General features: G+C 44.3%; 1 protein-coding gene across 1 annotated transcript in view; it reads left to right on the top strand.

The window, feature by feature from the left end:
- Positions 1–19,048, top strand: part of COL22A1 (collagen type XXII alpha 1 chain) — a 994,625-nt gene that overhangs the window by 300,145 nt on the left and 675,432 nt on the right. The window lies entirely within an intron of this gene.

Below are 19,048 nucleotides of genomic sequence, written 5' to 3'. Positions count from 1 at the left end.
GCGCAAAAGCCAGTTACAGGGGTGCAACAGGGTGTCAAAGTGACACCCTGTCCCCCTTAGCAATTCGGTATTTTTACCCGTATTTGCTAATGAATCCTATGGGGTTCAAGGAACGTAGGACTCAATAGCAAATACCGATTCGGTATTTACCGAATAGGTAAATACCGAATCTTACCGATTCGGTAAAAAATACCGAATTTTTCCCTACATGTCATTTACCGATTTTTGAATACCGAATCGGTAAAATTCGGTTTTTAAAAATCGGTAAATGACATTTACCTACATCTGGCCCATAATATGTAAATGCTTTCAAATAGTTTTGCCTCTACTGGCTGATCCTCCTGTCCTCTATGAAAAGATCTTATATTCAACTTCACACTAGCAGCAAAAAGCATAACATGTAAGTGTGGAGGACCTGCCTGCAATCAGCACATAATCCTGATTCAGTTTGGAGATGGATTCGATGCCGTTAATTCGAAGTAATTTTGACCTCAGCTCCAATGGAGGCATAGAACCTGACCAGCAGCTCCTGGTTCATATTGCAAATTTGCTGCAAAGCCTGCGTGCCTCCACTGTGCTGTCAATGTCCATTTACCCTGCATCCTTTTCCCCGATCCTTGCTTTTTTCACCTTACTTCCCACTTGTTCAAGTCCCCCACTCCGCATTTCACCTCACGCCTCTAAACCCTTCCGATTCAAGCCTTCCAGATGAGAAGTGAATATGTTCGACCGATGCCAGGGGCAAGCGATATACACATGCATCTTGTCCAAATGCAATAAGCACCAGCCCCGCAAGAGGCCCTTGAATATTTCATGCTGTGCGAGTCGTATCCCAGCTGCCTGCTCTTCCTTGTTGGCTGCTATTTTATTGTTCTCCCTGCCGGGGGAGCTTTATTCATCGTTGTTGCACTCGTTCCGTTGTTGAGATTTCTATTTGCAAATGAAACGACCCAAATACATACACATGTAGTCCCTGCTCGCTCGGGTGGCGCCGGGATTCGTGTATCACTGCAACGAGTGACGATTTCAAGAACAGTTTTTTTGTGAATTTCTATATAGCACGAACTCGACCCGAAGGTTTCGGAGCGCTTTACACGAGCACCATTTGCATTACAGACGGACACATTCATTTTTTTGTTAAGAGAGATTAATTGATTTGCCCAGAATCACAAGATGTTGAGTCGACGCCCAGACTCTAACCTGGTTTCCCAGTTCCAAAGTCGGCAGCTCTGGCAGTTAGGCCACATCCATACTAGGATTTGGGTCGATACATTGGATGTGCTGAAGTTGCTTTAAAGATGCGTGAATAGGATGCTCAGGCCTCGTCATGTAAAATGTGAAAATATAGGTTCTCATCCATTAGGATTGTCAAAGCAATGTTTCAACAGCACACTTCAAGAATGCACATCTGGGAGCGCGAGGAAGGGTACTGCATCTGCAGGGACACTTTCTGGGTGGTGCTGTACTCTGTACGGTCGTGCATGCATGATGCTTGGCTTACTAGAAATGTTGTGTCGTGTGATGCAGGAGACTGTGACTAGTGAGTTGGATGTTGAACCACTGAGGACCTTTGACCCCACATTCTGTGATTCTGGCCCAATCCCCTGCTCGCCCTTCGTCCGAAATGTAGATGTACATACTGTACACAAACTCAAAAAAAGATGTTTTGATGTGTGTAATTCTTAAAACACATCATGCTTTGTCATTGTATTGCTCCATTCAACACCAATAGCTAGGGTCCGACTGGGTCAGAAAATAGACCCGGTCACCAAATTAAAAGCGTCCCCTTAGCAAATTACATAACTAAAAATGTGGCAGAGATTTGAAAATCAGGGGCATTGAAAACTTGCTAAGACACAAAATGAAGGTGTTTTGCAAGGTACAGGAGACTTCATGCATTTGTGTTTGCTGCAGGTATAAGCTTTGATAATATCGGAGAAATCAAGAATAAAAACCGACCCATCAGACCATCAAAATTGCCCACAGTCAAGCAAAACAAGCCTTGGTAAGGCATCGGATTTGCCGATGTAATGAATAAAGAGCTGTTTTCATCATCCGGGAGAAGGAAAGGCCTCCCTGACGGATAAACCGAGAGTGGAGAGGATGTGGCGCAGTGACCAGAGCTGCTGACTCGGAAGCTGGGGATCCCAGTTCAAGTCATGCAACATCCTGCGATTCTATGCAAATCACTCAATCTCTCTGGGTGATAAATTGTTGTATAAATATGCTGAAATAGTAAAAGGAAAAGCTTTATGAAAATATAGTTCCACCAAAGCGGATGTTAACAGTATTTCGGGAAACTGATAAGAGAAGTAGAGGAGGAACAGGCATTGGTAAATGCCGGAAAATATGCCACAGCCAATAGAAATGGAGGAAAGGTAAGAGCCACACACAGGGACCAATGAGAAGCCAGGAAAGAGAGGCAAGTTCCCTTTAACCCCTTCCATGCTCATGACGAGCTCAGCTCGTCATGAGGCACAATTGAGCTGTGCTGATGACGAGCTGAGCTCGTCATGAATAAAGAAGAATTGGAATTTCCAGCACAGGGGAAAAATAACCACAGCAGCGATGTGGTTAAAGTTTTTTTTAAAACATTAGATTTCTCAAGCACAGCGCAAGACATGTGTTAAAGTTAAAAGAAAGATACTTAGTCCAGAGGTGTAATTAAGGATCATAGCTTTATTCATCAGATCCATATTCATCGACCCCACCAGGAGCAGCTACATCACTGCTCAGCCCCTCACACCAACTGATTCTTTCTTACAATCAAACCCTCTCAACATTCCGATGACATCAAGTAGGCCAAGCGATAGAGCAGGGGGCAAGTATAGGGAGGATGCATAAACACTGGCTAGATTATAACACATCCCCCTTTCATCAAAATTGCAAAAGAAGCATGTGAATTATAATGCACACATACAACATAATCCACAATAAGTAGATGTGCAAAGACGTACATATGCATAAAGAGAAAATTGCAAAAGCAACATTTGAGTCAAAATACATACATACACTAAGACCAACAGTAAGTAAATGTGCAGAGATGAAATAGCACAAAAAGAAGGTCAAGAATCTTCAGAAATAAAACCCATTTATGAAAAGTTCCACAACACTTTGACACACACAAAGGTCCTGAGGTATATCCAAGAAAAATGTCAGGGACTGGATTTTTCCTCACCCGACAATGAGAGAACACATACTCTCAATACAACCACAAACGTAAGACATTGCTTAAGGAGTGACTTATCTATGTCAAACCACAACCAGGTGAGAGAACAATACTCTCAAAACAACCACATGAGCAAGGTAGATATTGCCTACGGATCGACTAACCTATGTCAACCCACAACCAGGTGAGAGAACGATACTTTAAAAACAACCACAAGGGTAAAGGCAGACGTTGCCTATGGGGCGACTAACCTATGTCAACCCACTACCAGATGAGAGAACAATGCTCTCCAAACAACCACAGAAAAGATAAAGGCAGACATTGCCTACGGGGTGACTGTCCTACGTCAACCCACAACCAGATGAGAGAACAGTACTCTCATAACAACCACAGAAAAGATAACAGGCAGACATTGCCTACGGGGTAACTGACCAGGGTCAACTCACAACCAAACGAGAGAACCATACTCTCAAACACTTGTCACCCACAACCAAAAATAGCGGCAGGACTGGGGACACAACATACTCCCCCTTTTGCATACAGTAACAGGACTAGGGACACAGTGTAGTACCCCTTCTGTATACACTAACCAAAACTTGAAATGAAGCCTCTACAGCACATATTGCAGGATTACTGATACTACACAACATACTTCCCCTTTTTCATACATCAGCAGGAACATTCACTCATACACAATGTTATCATATCCAACAACAGAGTACAGCTTCATAGGCATGAAAACTATAAAAGTAATACAGTTAATAATAATGTGCAAAAGCATGGTATAATGCACCACGATAAAAACATAGTAATCATATCTAACTAGTTAGAAAAACAGTCAAATGACCGGTGAGCAACTTCTCACCCGAGCCCACCATCCAGAATAGATTTCGGTGCATCAAATAAATCACTAAAACTGTAAAAAGTACTTGTGGCAGAAAGACAAAACTCAACAGGAAACGATCCCAGTGTGCTTGAATCTTGCGACATTCCAGACATAGTGACTGAAATTACTTGGTTGACAACGCGAGCAAATTGCATGTAACTCACAACAGGAACCACAGATTCAATGAGGAATAGAAGAGCGGTGCTCATCCCAACGAAGACTGCTCACCTCCAAGGCAGCACGATTGTGTCCAACGTTGCTCGTGAGTATTCACGAGTATTCACTTCCTACACTTCGCCACTTCATTAGAGGAAGAAGCGTTATCCAAACTCCAGTCGTGGTTGGCAGCGTCGCGGACAAACACGGCAAATCGCTTCCAATTCCAAAATGGCGGCACGTCTTAAGGACGCAAGGCCGGGTGGCTTTCAGCATGTTGCTGCACGCAGGCTTCGACACAGGAGTCCACAGCGTCGGAGAGGATCCATGGCGTCATAACAGCTCTCCGAGATGCAGGTAAGACTGCGCGCTCTAAACATGACACTCGCCTTTTTTTCAAACAGCCACATCGGGGTTAAACTGTCACCCAAAAATTGGTTGCACCTACAATTCTCGCTACTCGTGGCACTCATCCAAATGTTACTGCCAAAATACCACACAAGCACAAATTGATCTCGTGCTCCCCTTTAAACAAAAGAAAACCAACTGACTGTTCACATGGAAAGAAAGTACTTTACCGCTTGGAAGCCCCATACAACTCCACAAATGCTGACATACCAGGTAGGAAAAGTGATACCGGTCACTGACAAAAATAACACCGAGATAGTCCGTAGGTCAGCTGATTGAGATTACACAAAGTCTCATCAAAGTGCGCTACCTATTTTCTTCGCAGCACGTCGCTCCTTCTACTGAGGACTGGGGCTCAAATTCTCACGTCGCTCCCTTTCCACTGGAGCAACAGAGTGCACACTCTCAGCATTAACCTCAGTAGCTATTCTCCAAAGGTGTCCGTTTTTTTTTAAAACGGGCATAGATGATGCCAATACAGGGAAGAAACTGGTACCTTACGTTGTGGGCGACCGTTGATATGGTCACTGGTGGGGCCTTGGGAGTAACAGTTTTCATCAAATCCATAAGTTGTAGAACCTTTATTCTAAATTCCTTTAATTTCTTTGCAGTTTCCTTCAAATCCAGATTAACTTGAGGTTCCTTCAGTTTTGAAAGTCTATATCCATAGAAATAGCACGCAGGTTCTTTAAAATCTTCGCCAGTGGTAAAGTTAAAAAAAAGATACTTAGTCCAGAGGTGTAGTTCAGGATCATAGATTTATTCTTCAGATCAGATCCATATTCAGAGACCCCACCAGGAGCAGCTACATCACTGCTCAGACCCTCACAACAACTGATTCCTTCTTACAATACAACCCTCTCAACATTCCGATGACATCATGTAGGCCAAGCAATAGAGCAGGGGGCAAGTATAGGGAGGATGCATAAACACTTGCTGGATTATAACACAATGTGAAGGCAAAACACTTGCTAGATTATAACACAATGTGAAGGCAAAACCTAAAAATCTCACTCACTGACCTGTCAGACCTGTTCTTCGGGGCACTGCCAGATTACCGTGTAGGCTAGTCTACCCCTGCCAGTGGCCCTCACAACTGACTATGTAACTGCCTTTCTGACTATGATCTAATGCTCTGCATTGCTACTATGAAACACTTTTATTGCAGACATATTTATTTTACAAATACATGCACCACCGCACTCAAAGCAAAGGGTGCCTTCATGTTTAAATATCAATGCCTCATTACTTGCTGTTTACTCTGTAATAAAAATGTTTTTCCCCCATATTCACATCCCCTGTTCTCTCACCTCTTTATGCGCGTAAGCGTCTCATCTACACCACGGTGCAGAAAAGAGTCCCTTCTTGTTGTTTGCTTTGCTGGATTGCAATAGTGAACTGAAATTCTTCTTTGCACTGGAGGGACCTTTTAAGGCACCTTCAGTTCCTCTTGTTTTCCCTACAGAAGATGAATCTAAAGCATCTTTATTTGAGAGTACCTACTCCTAGTTTCCATACATACATTCAGGCGTCAGAGTTTCTGACTCAACGTGTGCTTCTGTTTTCTGAAATCTCTTGCACTTTGGAACTGGCAGAGTGGTAGAGTAATATTGCAGGAGGCCCTTTTGCAAATAGTGAAAAGGTCTCCGTTCTCCCATCCCCACCTGCACACCCATCGGCCATTTCCCATGGAACCCTAATACCACCATACCAGCTACTTTAATCTTGTTGCATATAGAGCTGGACAGTTATCAGAATAGTAGCACAATGGACTCCTCGGCACGGGAGCTTATGCATTTCGTCCAGCATGGCTCGTGGGTGGGGGGACGGGGTCGCACGGGGAGGGGGTCATAATTAAAAAAAAAAAAATTAAAACCTACCTTTACAACGGGTCCTGCGTCTTCTCCCCTCCTGCTCTCCTGTTCTCCTGTCTCCGACGGGAACAGGAAGCAGGCAGGTAGGCTCCCTCTCCTAAGCCAATCCCAATGCTGGAATGCAGCATTGTGATTGGTCGGGATGGCGTCCATCCAGGGGGTAGTGGGGTGGGCATGTTCTCCATGCAGCCTGCATGCAGAAGGGCAGAGCGCGCATGTCTGGCTTGGGCGGCCCGAGAGGAGTGGGCAAACCACTCATCCCCTGCCCTGCTCGGAGATTAGAGCAGCTCCGCCCAGCCGCAAGGCAAACATAAAATGGTAATACCTTAAAGTTATTTCTATTTTATGTTTTTACTTCTCGCACTGTGAGAAAGCAGTGGTGCGACGCTGAGCTGCCTCTGTGCAATGGTCCTAATCTTAGTAAAGGACGTTTGTGCGTTCCACTGACTTAAGTGTGTGCATCTCACAGAGAGAGCCTGTGTACTTATAGATAGAAGTTTGTGCATCTCATCAACTGAAGTGTGTACATATACCTGAGGAAGTTGCGTTGGTCACTGAGCATCTTCCTCAGAGAAGTTTTGTATCACTAACAGCTGCCAGTGCATATTAGTGAGGTAGTTTGAGCCTTTTACTGAGAGTAGCTTTTGCATCTCACTAAGAGAAGCTTGTGATCTCCTTCCATTCATTGGAGCTTGAGCTCATCCATCCCACACGGGGATTCCTGTTCATTTATTGATGGAAGATTGAGCATCTCACTAAGGGACAATAACTCATTTCATTAAGGAAGGGGTTTTGGCAGGAATCATTGGTGTCTCACTGGCTGGAGCACCTACATGTAAGTGAGGAAGTCTGTGCATTTAACTGAAGTCACTTGCCCTTTCACTGAGGAATGCTTCTGTATCTCATCTTGTTCATGTTAATGATTGCAGCCTGTGCATGCAGTCAAGGAAGCATGCACATGTCACTAAGGGAATGCGCCTATCTCTCTGCTGGAGACATACACATGCTGTCCCAGGGTTGGAACTTCAATATGTGAATTAGAGCTCTTCTGCATTTTAGCTAGAGTAAATAGTGGGTCTCAATCAAGGAAGCTTCTGGATCTTTCTTAGAGATGCTTTTTATCTCCTTGAATGGAGCATGTGCCTTACACTAAGAGGAAGGTAAGAGTCTCACTGAGGGATGTTTCCGTATATATTGCCGAGTATATTATAGTTTGTGCCTCTCATTAACTGATACTAGCCTGTGCCCGCCTTTGCAGGGGATGCCCTGAAGAGCTGACTGAAGTAGAGAGAGAAGGAAGGAAGCAATGTCACTTCCTGTGCAGACGGGTGATGGGAATTCTAGTGGTGTCACTTCCTGTGCAGATGGATGATGACAAATGAAGCCCTGTTGTGTTGCTTCTTCTTTTATTATTGGTTTAGAGTGTAAACCAATAATGTCACTTCTTGTGCCGATGAGTTATGGGAAATGGAATGGTGTCACTTACTCTGCAGAGAGATGAGGATAAATATGTTGATGTTGAATCAGGGCAAACTCTGAGAAGGCCAACTCACATTTAGACCGAGATGAGGATGAGGCGCCCAAAACAGGTGTTGGGGTCTGCGTCACAGCCATAGCTATTGTTTTGTTAGCACCTGGAGGGCTTACTCAGGAGGAATTCCTCCAGGCACAAGATGAGTAACTTACACTTATGAAACTTTCAAATGAAGTCCAGGACAAGGTCAACAATGGAGTGGGTGGAAGGAATTAATTGACTGGGAGGATGGAACACTCTAAAGTAAGCCAGTAAATCCAGAGCCGACACTAGCAAGAGTCTAGTAGTTCACCTAGTGTACGGGAATGTTCTGTTGTCACTGGCCCATAAAGTGCCTTGAGCAGAAAATGTGGGCATTAAAAGATCCAGGATAGGTCAGAGTCGTTGTTCTATTGGCTAGGAATGTGCAGAGAAGGTCTGTAGAACATGTCTTACTTGCCAATTGATTGGTAAGTCAGGAAGGTAAACCAAGGCCCCTTTATTGCAAGTGTCAGTAGTAGGTATGACATTACGTGTATGGGCATAGCCTATGTGGGCTTTTGTAACCCCTTCCTCAGCATCAGGCAACAAGTATGTCTTGTTATTGGTTAATTATGCCACCAGCTACCCGGAAGTGGTACATCTGAGGAGCACATCATCTAAGGTAGAAGCCAATACACTCCTAGAGATCATTTCATAAGTCGATGTCCCAAGACAGGAATTTATGACTGGGGAACACATTTAATCTCCGTTAACATGAGAGATATGCAGGAGCAAGCTGGTGGGATCTACCACTTTTTCAAAACCTGCAATGACCAATGAGCTAGTGGAACGGTTTAAAAGGATCCTCCAGAGCACGATGAGAACTCTGACAGACAATTACAAGAGAAAATGGGGTCTTCTCCTGCTATGTCTCCTATTTGCTTACATTGAAATTTCTTAGAAGGGGGTAAGGTCAATTCTTTTGAACTTCTGTTTGGGCTTCCAATGTGTGGCCCACTCACCTCTGAAGGTTTGCAAAGAATGTCAGAAGGATGTGGCAAACAGTGTGATTAGCATCAGAAAGTTCATGTACTGTACATGAGTCAGGCAAATATAGACCTCCAGGCAAGCCAAGAGCTGATGAAGAGACGGTATGAAAATGAGGGAATTCCAAGAGGGTTAGGAGCAATGTTCCCTCTAATTACTTTTCCTCTGTGTGCGGTAGAGTGAGGTCTCTGTGCGCTCCAGCCCACTGCAATGAGTGCCAAGAACCCAACCGCGTGTGTGGGTGCAGTGACAGGGTTCTGACAATGGAGTTCCTGCTTGATTGTGCAGATAAATGACCTAGGTACTGGAATGGAGGAGACCTGTTTGGTGGGACAGGCAGGGCCGGATTGGGAACCCAATGTCGCCCTGGCAATTTTGCTGCACCAGGCTCCTATCCATCAGGGGTGGGGTGGGGTGGCAGGCAAGTGTCAAGCACTACTGCTTAAAACCGGTCCCCAGCACTGGTGCTTTTGTTACTGAGAGCCCATATCGCAGCATCGCTGCAAATCTACCCCAGTAACAAAACTGGCCCCCACTGCTCCAAAACGGTCCCCCACCATTCCAGCCTCCGAGGCAAACGCCAGATGCCTGTTAAGGCCAGTCCAGCCAGGCGGGTGGCCTTCGTATTGGTGACTGGCGTACAATGGTTTGGTCTTGTTCGAAATGAGAAAGTGCAGCGCAAAGCATCTGCAACCAAAACAAAGCTACATTAATATGTATTAGTAAACCGGGGCAACCGGCCTCATTCCACAGTGCCAGTGAACCTCTTCTTTCCTAACTAACTACACTGTGGCGGCTCATGGACATCTTGAGGACTATGAGCGCCCTCGGCCAAATGTATTTTGGGGTCCTCTGTGCGGATCAGCTTTGAATTTATGATCCAGATTCAGCTTTCTCGTGTCCTTTTGGCCAGATCACAAACCGTGCACAGACACACTGGTTCAAATTTCAAATGTGTTTATAGTTAATATTCAGGGATAGTGATGTATTTTTCCAATGGTGTAACACAGTAGAAGCCCACTAATACTACTGCAAATAATCACTGTGACATCCTCCCATTTCTCATATCTGAGATCCTGTCTGGATCTACAATTTAGAAAAATTATGGACGCTGCATGAAACAAAATCACATTTGTCATAAAATGTCTGTAATACAATCTAACACATCACCCAGATCAATAATAAATGAAAGGAAAATGCTATTTGCAATAATCTGTTTAAGAATTATTCAAGGTCATCAGGGCAAGACTCTCTGCAGAACAGAGCTTGCCCTACTCCAGTCTTTAAAACTGATAATCATGAGTTCACTTATCAGATCTGAAGATGGCTTCCTAGATACGCAGGGGGGTAATGTACATAGAAGTCCACCATGTGTGCTTTCAGAGTCTCTAATATATTTTAGTGATTCTGAAAGCATACTTGGTGCTTTTAGGCTTGCTCAGGGCTTTAAGTGGGATGAAAAAACTGGGGGTCTCTCAAAGGGGAGTGACTGATATAATTAAGGGCGTGGCTTAAAAACACGTAAGCTAAAAATCTATGCTTAGCATACTGTGCCGCCCGACCATGATTGTGCTGACTCTGTCATTGCATCCAGATATATAATACAACAAGTAAAATGATACCTACAACAAACCAGGACTATTGACTTTGTCAATGGTTGTTAGTTGCATAAGATAAATAAACAACAACTACAGCTTTGTTCATTATAATATTGAAAATGCCTCAGTTCTGAAATGATCCGACTGTGAAAAAACTATAAAACGTCCTCTGAAGTTACACCAAAGGCTTTGAGCAGTTGCACTGCTGCAGAGTTGAGATTTTTTTTTACCCTGAGGGTGAGAGCAAAAATGGAAAGCGTGATTGGGACCTGTCTCAGCACCTGCTTTTACAAACTCAGCATCAGAAGGACCCAGCCCACTTAAAGCCCTTGGCTTGCTGCTTGCTTTTTGTTAATAGAGCGTGGCTGCGGGCAGATTGTGTGCATTTTTGAAAGTACACATGTTAATTGCAGCAATTAACATGAATACTTAAAAAAATTAACACAATCTTCCCGCTGCCACGCTCTATTAACAAAAGGCACGCAGAAAGTCCAGAAGCAGGACGTGTGCTTTCAGAATCACTAGCATATATTAGTGATTGTAAAAGCACATGTTATGTGTTTAGGCTTGCTGCATGCCTTTTGTTAATAGAGGGTGGCAGATTGCGTGCCTTTTTGAAAGTTTTCATGTTAATTGCAGAGCCCGACATACTGATGCACGGGGCTGCATTTAACATGAAAACTTTCAAAAAGGCACACAATCTGCCGCGCTCTATTAACAAGAGGCGTGCAGCAAGCCTAAAAGCACAACATGTGCTTTACACGTCGTTCTTTTGTATTGTATTGTATTGTAATTGCATTTATATAGCACTTACTACCCCTGATGAGGCGTCAACGCACTTTTTCGGTGAGTAGTACTCTGGGACCCATAAAGGAATTAGTGTTGAATTAGTATAGTGAAATATGAAAGTAAATTAAGTGGTGGATAGGTTGGTCAGTTATTTGGATTCGGAAGGATAGTAGAAGGACAGAAGATGAAAAAAAGTTTGTATTTAAATAGGGATTGTAACCCCTGATGGGGTGTTGAAGCGCTTGTTCTGGCGAGTAGCACGCTACCCATAAAGGATTAGTGATGAATTAGTATGGTGAAATATGAAAGCAATTTGAGTGGTGGATATTAGTCAGTTATTTGGAATGAGAGGGATAGAGGAGGGATAGAAGGGGATGAAAGGATTGCATTCATATAGCACCTGTTAGCCCTGATGGGTGTTTGAAGGGATTTTCTGGCGAGTAGCACGCTACTCCAGGACCCATAAAGGATTTGCGTTGAAAATTAGTATAGTGAAATATGAAGTAATTTCAGTGTTGTATATGTTATTCAGTTATTTGAATAGAGAAGGGTAGATGGCGGGATAGAAGAGGGAAAGAGGTTTGTATTTATATAGCGCTTGATACCCCGATGGGATTCGAAGCGCTGTTTTTGGCAAGTAGTACGCTACTCTGGAACCCATAAAGATTAGTGTTGAATCAGTATAGTGAAATATGAAAGTAGTTTGAATGGTGGATATGTTAGTCAGTTATTTGGATTGAGAAGGGTTGGGGAGGGGTTGAACGGCAAAAAGGTTTGCATTTATATAGCGCTTGTAATCCTGATGGGTTTTTAAGTTCTTTATTGGTGAGTACCACGCTACTCTGGAACCCATAAAGGATTACTGATGAATTATTACAGTGGAATATGAACTTTGAATGGATGAAGAGGGCCGGATTAATGAGGCCCCTACAACTAAATACATTATCTATCTTGTTGTGCATTATATACATAGTATTAAAAAAAAAATCATAGTAATTCTTGTAGGGCTGTAACTGAGAAGCCCATGGCTTCCTACCATCTGTGTTTGCCAGGTGCGGCATTACCAGCTAAAATAGTGAAACACTCACAATGAGGCCCTAAACACTTGAATGCTATTACAAGCCTCTCTCCTATCCTTTCGCTAACAGCCCACATGTTGAAGCTCCACAGCAAGAGACAGGAAGGAAGCGTCATACCCAGAGATCAATAACATAACTTAGACTAACGTCTCTCTAGTAATTATTGCTGCCTCCCTTGATAGTAAGTACTGGGAGGAACATCCTGCAATCCTTCCTCTATGGTGGCAGCATTATGCACCCTCATCAAGTGACACGTCAGAACCCCCCTTCCCCTTAACTTTGAGTTTGACTTTATACGGAAGGATTCTTACAATCTCACAAATGCAAATTTTTGTGGAAGTCATGTAAATCCCGCTGTGGTTATCTACCGTCCTCTTCACGTCTTCTGTCCACCAAACCTCCTCCCTGCACCCTCGCCTCACTTCCTTACCTATTCCTCTTCGGAACTCTCTCTCCACTCTCCGAAACCGATACCGTCTTTAATGCCCCTGTTAAGTCTTCCTCTCCCCCTCTCCCCCTATCACTCATCTATTTATCCTCCACTTTGCGCCCCACTCCTCATCCCAGTGTCAAACGCTTGACACAATCCGCTCACCATCCCCACTAAGGCCATTAGGACTTTATGCTCAAATCTCTGCTTTCTCGTACTCAAATTTCTTGCTGACATCCATTTTTTCAGACACCTGCAGCCAACACTGCTCCACCTGTTACCCCGTCTTTTAAAATCTCTTATTAAGTTTCCTCCTCATGATCATCTTTACCCACCTGCTATACTCTTTCAGTGATTCTGTTAACGGCCATCCCTGCCTCCGCTCTGGCGCACTCCCCACAGTACACTTTTCTTCCTCGCAAAGCTACCTTACGTCTTTATCTTTACTTTACGTTCACGCCTCTTACGAGTTTCTATACTGTCACCTCTATTCCATGTCCCACAATCAGCCCGCAGCCATGCTCCATTAAGAAAAGACATGCATCAAGTCCAAAAAAACGACATGTAAAGCATACGTCGTGCTTTTGGGCTTGCTGCATTTCTTCTCTCAAAGGAGCATGGCTGCGGGCTGATTTTGGGCCATTGTGAAAATATTTATGTTAATTGCAGCGCATTACGGTGCTGCAATTAACAAATATTTTCACAAAGGCCCACAAACAGCCCCGAAACGTGCTTCATTAAGAAGGAAATACAGCAAGTGCGCAGAAGCCACAGCAACCAGGAAATTAACATTTTTCGTGCCGCTCATGTTACAAAAGCGGCGGCGCGAATGCTCTCCCAGGATGCGCTGTGGGTGCGCGCTGCACACGCAGCACTGCGTGCTCAGGGAAACAGACGTGCGCATGCGCGCGGGTGCGCAAGTTACTGGGAACACTGGTTAGGAGGTAATGTTGCTGAAGTCCATTTGTCCCAGAGCACTGGAGGATAAGGAATGTGGGCCACCATGATAGTACAGAAGTCTTCTTATATAAAATACCTGATAAACACCAGGCGCAAGGAGGGAATTACATTTGTACCAATGGAATTCCTACCTCAGGAAAGACTTTACAGTGGCAATGACCCAGGAGGCTGAGGAGGAGAGAGAGACACTCCCTAACATGTTGCATGGTTGTTGGACCTGACATCCTTGGTGTGGTTTTCCCCATTTTTTTAAGTTCAATGCTCCTGTTTTTACTGAGTCCCAAAGCCATTTTTGCTAGCTTTGGAACTCTGCACCCTTTACCTCTGCTAATTCGTACTAAAGTGCTTGTGCTCCCTCACTAAACATGGTAACATTGGGTTCCACCCAATAGCACATTTAATTTACTTGTAAGTAACCTAGTAATGCGGTAGTGCCTAAACCTAGGGCCAGTGCTATTTCTACCTAGACTTTTAAAATTGCATATCTATGGATTGACAGATTGGGTTTTGTGGCTAGAGGAGTCTTAAATGGCAATGGACAGTTACAGCACTAGTACAAATGTCAGGGGCTGTCATACACGCCAACATTTGAGTAAGTACTCTGTCAGTCGCGCACTTGGGGTGACAAAAAATGGTAATAACACGAAAACAGACCAAAAGATGTTGACTGCTGGCTGAAAGCGCCTATCAGTAAGAATGTTCTTTTGTTATAAATTTAGTAAAATGAAAAGATTAGCTAATGGCAGACATAAGAGTACATGAGTATATACTTACATAGTGCGGCATTTGGTCAGCCCTCTTCATACATTAGTCTGTTCAACTGTCTTTCAAATGTTGCTTCCACCCACCACAGCATACAGCATGGGCGGGGAGTAAACTCACTTTAGCCATTGGCTCACTCTGGCACAGTGAGGTACATCATTTAGCCTGATCTCATGTGCACATGTGTCTAGGTAGGGCACTTCAGTGCCAGAGTTTGAGGCCAATATTTCTCTTTCCTTGGCGAAGTGTAGAATACGGGGGCTGTGTTCTGTGTCATAGGAGTGAAGCGTACCAGCCAACTCGATTAAAGATTTGCAGCTGTATTCACAACTCTCTTGGCCTACATAAAAGGTATATAGCGGTGTGAAGCCCACATTTAAGACTGCATGTATATGTGCCCATGAGAGTACGCAACAGGAAGGCCTATGGCTCTCATTTTGGAAAACATAGGGCCTGGAAACTTCTTAGATGGAGGTATGGAGTGCAGATCCAGAAAGGAGATGTGAATAGCTGACATTCCTTTTGAAGGGGGAGCGCATCAGAAGCATATTATGATTCTGGAGGAGTGCTCGTCAGGGAGGCCTTAGCACAGTGTTTATGGTAGATTATTATTATTATTATTATTATTATTATTATTATTATTATTATTAAATTAAATGTATAAGGTGCTCAGCTACCCGGTGGTTTCCCGGCGCCCAGGACACAATGCAGACCAAAAAACAGCACTTACTGGTTGAAAATCCAGGTCTTAAGGCCTTTGCGGAAGCTTTTTTTGTGGCTCACTTCGTGACGAAATAGGGAGGGTAGAGAGTTCCACAGCATAGGAGCCAAATACAAAAATGAGCGACCGCCCATACGTGAATGTTTAAATCTGGGCACTAGGAAATTAGCTTGGGATGAGGAACGAAGTAGACGGGTGGGAAGATACGTCTGGGCTAAGGCGCATAGGTAATGAGGTGCTGTACCTAATTTAATCTTATGCATGTAACATAAGGCCTTAAATTTTGTTCGATGCTCAGTCCTAAACCAATGAAGGTCACGCAAAGTGCCTGAGATGGGGGATGTTTTGGGTGCATGACGAAGCAGCCTGGCCGCAGAATTCTGTACTACCTGCAACTTACGTACTAACTCCCTATTCGCTCCTAGATATAGGACGTTGCCGTAATCCAGCCTTTGACATAATCAAGGCCTGGATAACCATTCTTTGGGTGGGTTCAGGCAGCATCCATAATATCTTGCGGAGGCATTTGAGAAGAGTGAAACAAATGGAGGTGGTCTTAGCTACTTACTGTTGCATAGTAAGCTGATCATCAATCACTATGCCCAAGTTACGTGCAGTCTTCACAGGTTTAGGAGGTTCACCCATTTCTGGTGGCCAATGGTGCGGACCCCAGAGATCTTTATCTTTTCCCATGATCAAGACTTCTGTCTTTCCTCCATCAAGCTTTAACCAGTTAGTGTTCATCCAACTGGCTATTTTATGCAGCCCTTCCTGAAGGGATGAAACTCTGGAGTTTTTATTGGCGGATAGTGAAAAGAGAAGCTGGGTGTCATCTGCATAAGAGAAGATTGATAATGGTGGGACTTATAAGGTACACACTACAGGAACAAAGGAGGGATTGATAAGGTACACACTACAGGAACAAAGAATCATAAAAAATGGGAGGCTTAATCCTTTAAACCTTTGTGAGACGTGTTGCTTGAGGCTGACACCCAGGTGTAACCTTTGCTGCATCCATGACCTGACGAGTTGTTCCATCTGGTCTGGTGTGACCCCTGCTGGGGCAGACAGACCCCTGGAGAAAGAACAGAACCAAGGAGGAGGCACTCCAAAGATCCCAACACCCACAACATGAATTTCAAAAGGCCAGTCACTAAATCACATATATGCCTTGAGAGAATGTATAAAAATTGAAGATGAAAACCCAGTTGTTGTTTAGAGCTGTGACAAGATCCACACAACTTGAGCTACTGCAACCAGTACCAGGGATCAAGGTCTGCTGCCCTCCCAGGATCCTACTCTGGGCCTGTAGCACCAGCCTGACTACCTGCCAAGACCAGTGTTCCCTGCCTGGAGGAGAGCCTGGAGGGAGCGAGGCCCACTTGGGATCCAGAGATGAAGATCTTAGTGGCCAAGGTGTGAGGTCAAAGGTCAACTGGGACAAACTACTGTGTAGGCATGCCGCAGTGCATCGAGGGCCATTTTCAAATCCATTGTGGGCCATCGCCCAGGGACATCACTGGGGCCATCTCCCAAAAGAATGGATTGGGAGCTACCACCCAAGTTATTTGTCGGACTGGTGCCCAAGGAACCAAGTGTAGACACGATGCAAGAACTATGTAAGACACTTGCATTTCTGAGAGAATCACCTCATATAAGACTGAAACAATTCCGATCTTGGGAGTAACTCAGATGAACTTGCCTGAAGTGATAGACGTGCCAAGGGATTGCGTTGCTTATTTCTCTATGATACATTTTAGCTGTTGTGTGTAATAAATACTTGTTTTTCCATCAAACTCAGTATTGGGCTGGACCTGATTTATTGGGGTAGCTTGTGGGTGCATTGAGTTGTGTGTTTATACCTAGACTGATACTCTACCTCCCCATCGAAAGCCTTATACTGCTTGATCTGTGCTACCACTGAGAGTCAAGTGCTTAAGGGTAGTATTCGCCCCTGTTGTGCAGGGCTCATAGTAGGCTGTGCCCCAGGACAGCAGGAGTAAAAGGCTCCAACCACCACGGTGGAGCCCAGGAAACCCTGCCTGCCCTGTGGCCCTCTGAAAGGGGTTCTGACAATGTGAAGTAAAACTAAAAAGGGATATTACAATTCATTTCAGCTAGGATACACCCATACTTCTCAATTAAATGCAATGTTTGTCTTTTTTAGTTGAATATCTTTATTTCAAGCATATAGCCAACAGGTTTAGGTGGCAGCCTACCCTTTCTTTACTTCTTTTTTATTTTTTTGGGATATGTTTGCAGTAACAAAAAAACATGCACCAGCTTGTCAAGGCCAGACCTAGTGGCTTACCATTACTTGTAGGGGTGACGGGTAACCTCGGCTGCAGATTATTGAGAGTCTCAGATTCCCCTCTCCCTTGCTGCCTTAAGCAGCTCTGAGTATTGCACAGCACACAGGGAAATGTGGACCATTAGTGTACCCATGGACGATGCTATAGAGCCAACAACCTTTTGATGCTGTTTGTGTAAAAAGCATATCCAGCCCTAATCCTTCTCATTTTACATTAACATACAATACCAAGAAAAGCCTCTTCTGCAGTTCGCATCTTAAAATCACCTGAGCATCCCCTCACACTTTTCTTCTGCTTCGCCCGCTGGAGTTGTGTCCTGCCTATGTGGTACTAACCCGGGTCTGTTTGATTCTGCTCTATTCTAGTGTTTCCTTCTATCTTCTTCTTACAGTCATATCTCTGGGCTTGCCACTGGTAGGCCATCTACACATGCACATGTATTCTGGCCCAGTGGCCCCTCATGCTGCTTCTCTCCAGCTGCTGCTTCACAGATCATGCACTGAGCTCTCTCCCACTGTTTCCATGAGAGCATTTGTCAAACCGTGACGGCTGAAGCCCTTCAGATCATCATTGCATCTGCTTTCTTAACAGCACTTGGTCTACTTTGCTAAATTTAATGCAGATGCTCCAATGAACGTTTGCCTCCTCTTACCGCCATTTCCAGCTTCTCTTTTCTTCCATCTCCTGCTTCCCTGCACCTGTGCAGGTCTCCTGTACACATGCAGAAAGCCAGAATGAGTTAAAATATATTTTAAAGGAGGCGGAGCAAGGTTATGTGCTGAAAGAAAATCAGATATATTTAACTACAGGGGAGAGATTCAAAGTGCAAGACGGAGACAGGAGACAGGAGACACCAAGTATTTTGATGTTATTTTTATATACCATGTTTTGATTGATTTTCCACAGCATACACAGGGAGAAACATGACAAAAGTATGTATATGTGGATATTTAGACAAGGTTGTCCACTATCTATTTATCTCTTACCTTGGGTTCAGGAGTAGAGTGTTACTCGCTGCTGTGCACCTCAATGGCTCGTCAGGGGCAGTAAGCACTATATAAATGCAATTACTAATACATATGGTCCAGTAACACAGTATCAGCAGACTGGTTCGACCAAGACCACTTTTAATCACGAACACCAACCATGGTCAGCCTTCATCTGCTGCCCTCCAGCCAAGAGCCCACCTGCTCACGCAACTTGGGCTTTCCTTCTAAAACAGCTCCAGCCTGGGATTGTATCTCCCCAGCTAAAACCACATGACCACTCTCAAGAACAATACATTGAAAACCTCCCTTTTCCTCTCCTTTCACCCCTTCTTTAGTGGTCCAGCCCATTATGGTGAGGGAGGGGCATGAATGT

Source organism: Lissotriton vulgaris, chromosome 4_1 (genome assembly GCF_964263255.1).
Source record: "Lissotriton vulgaris chromosome 4_1, aLisVul1.2, whole genome shotgun sequence".
In the NCBI taxonomy this organism is placed as follows: Eukaryota; Metazoa; Chordata; class Amphibia; order Caudata; family Salamandridae; genus Lissotriton; species Lissotriton vulgaris.
This window is presented reverse-complemented; position numbering and strand designations above follow the sequence as displayed.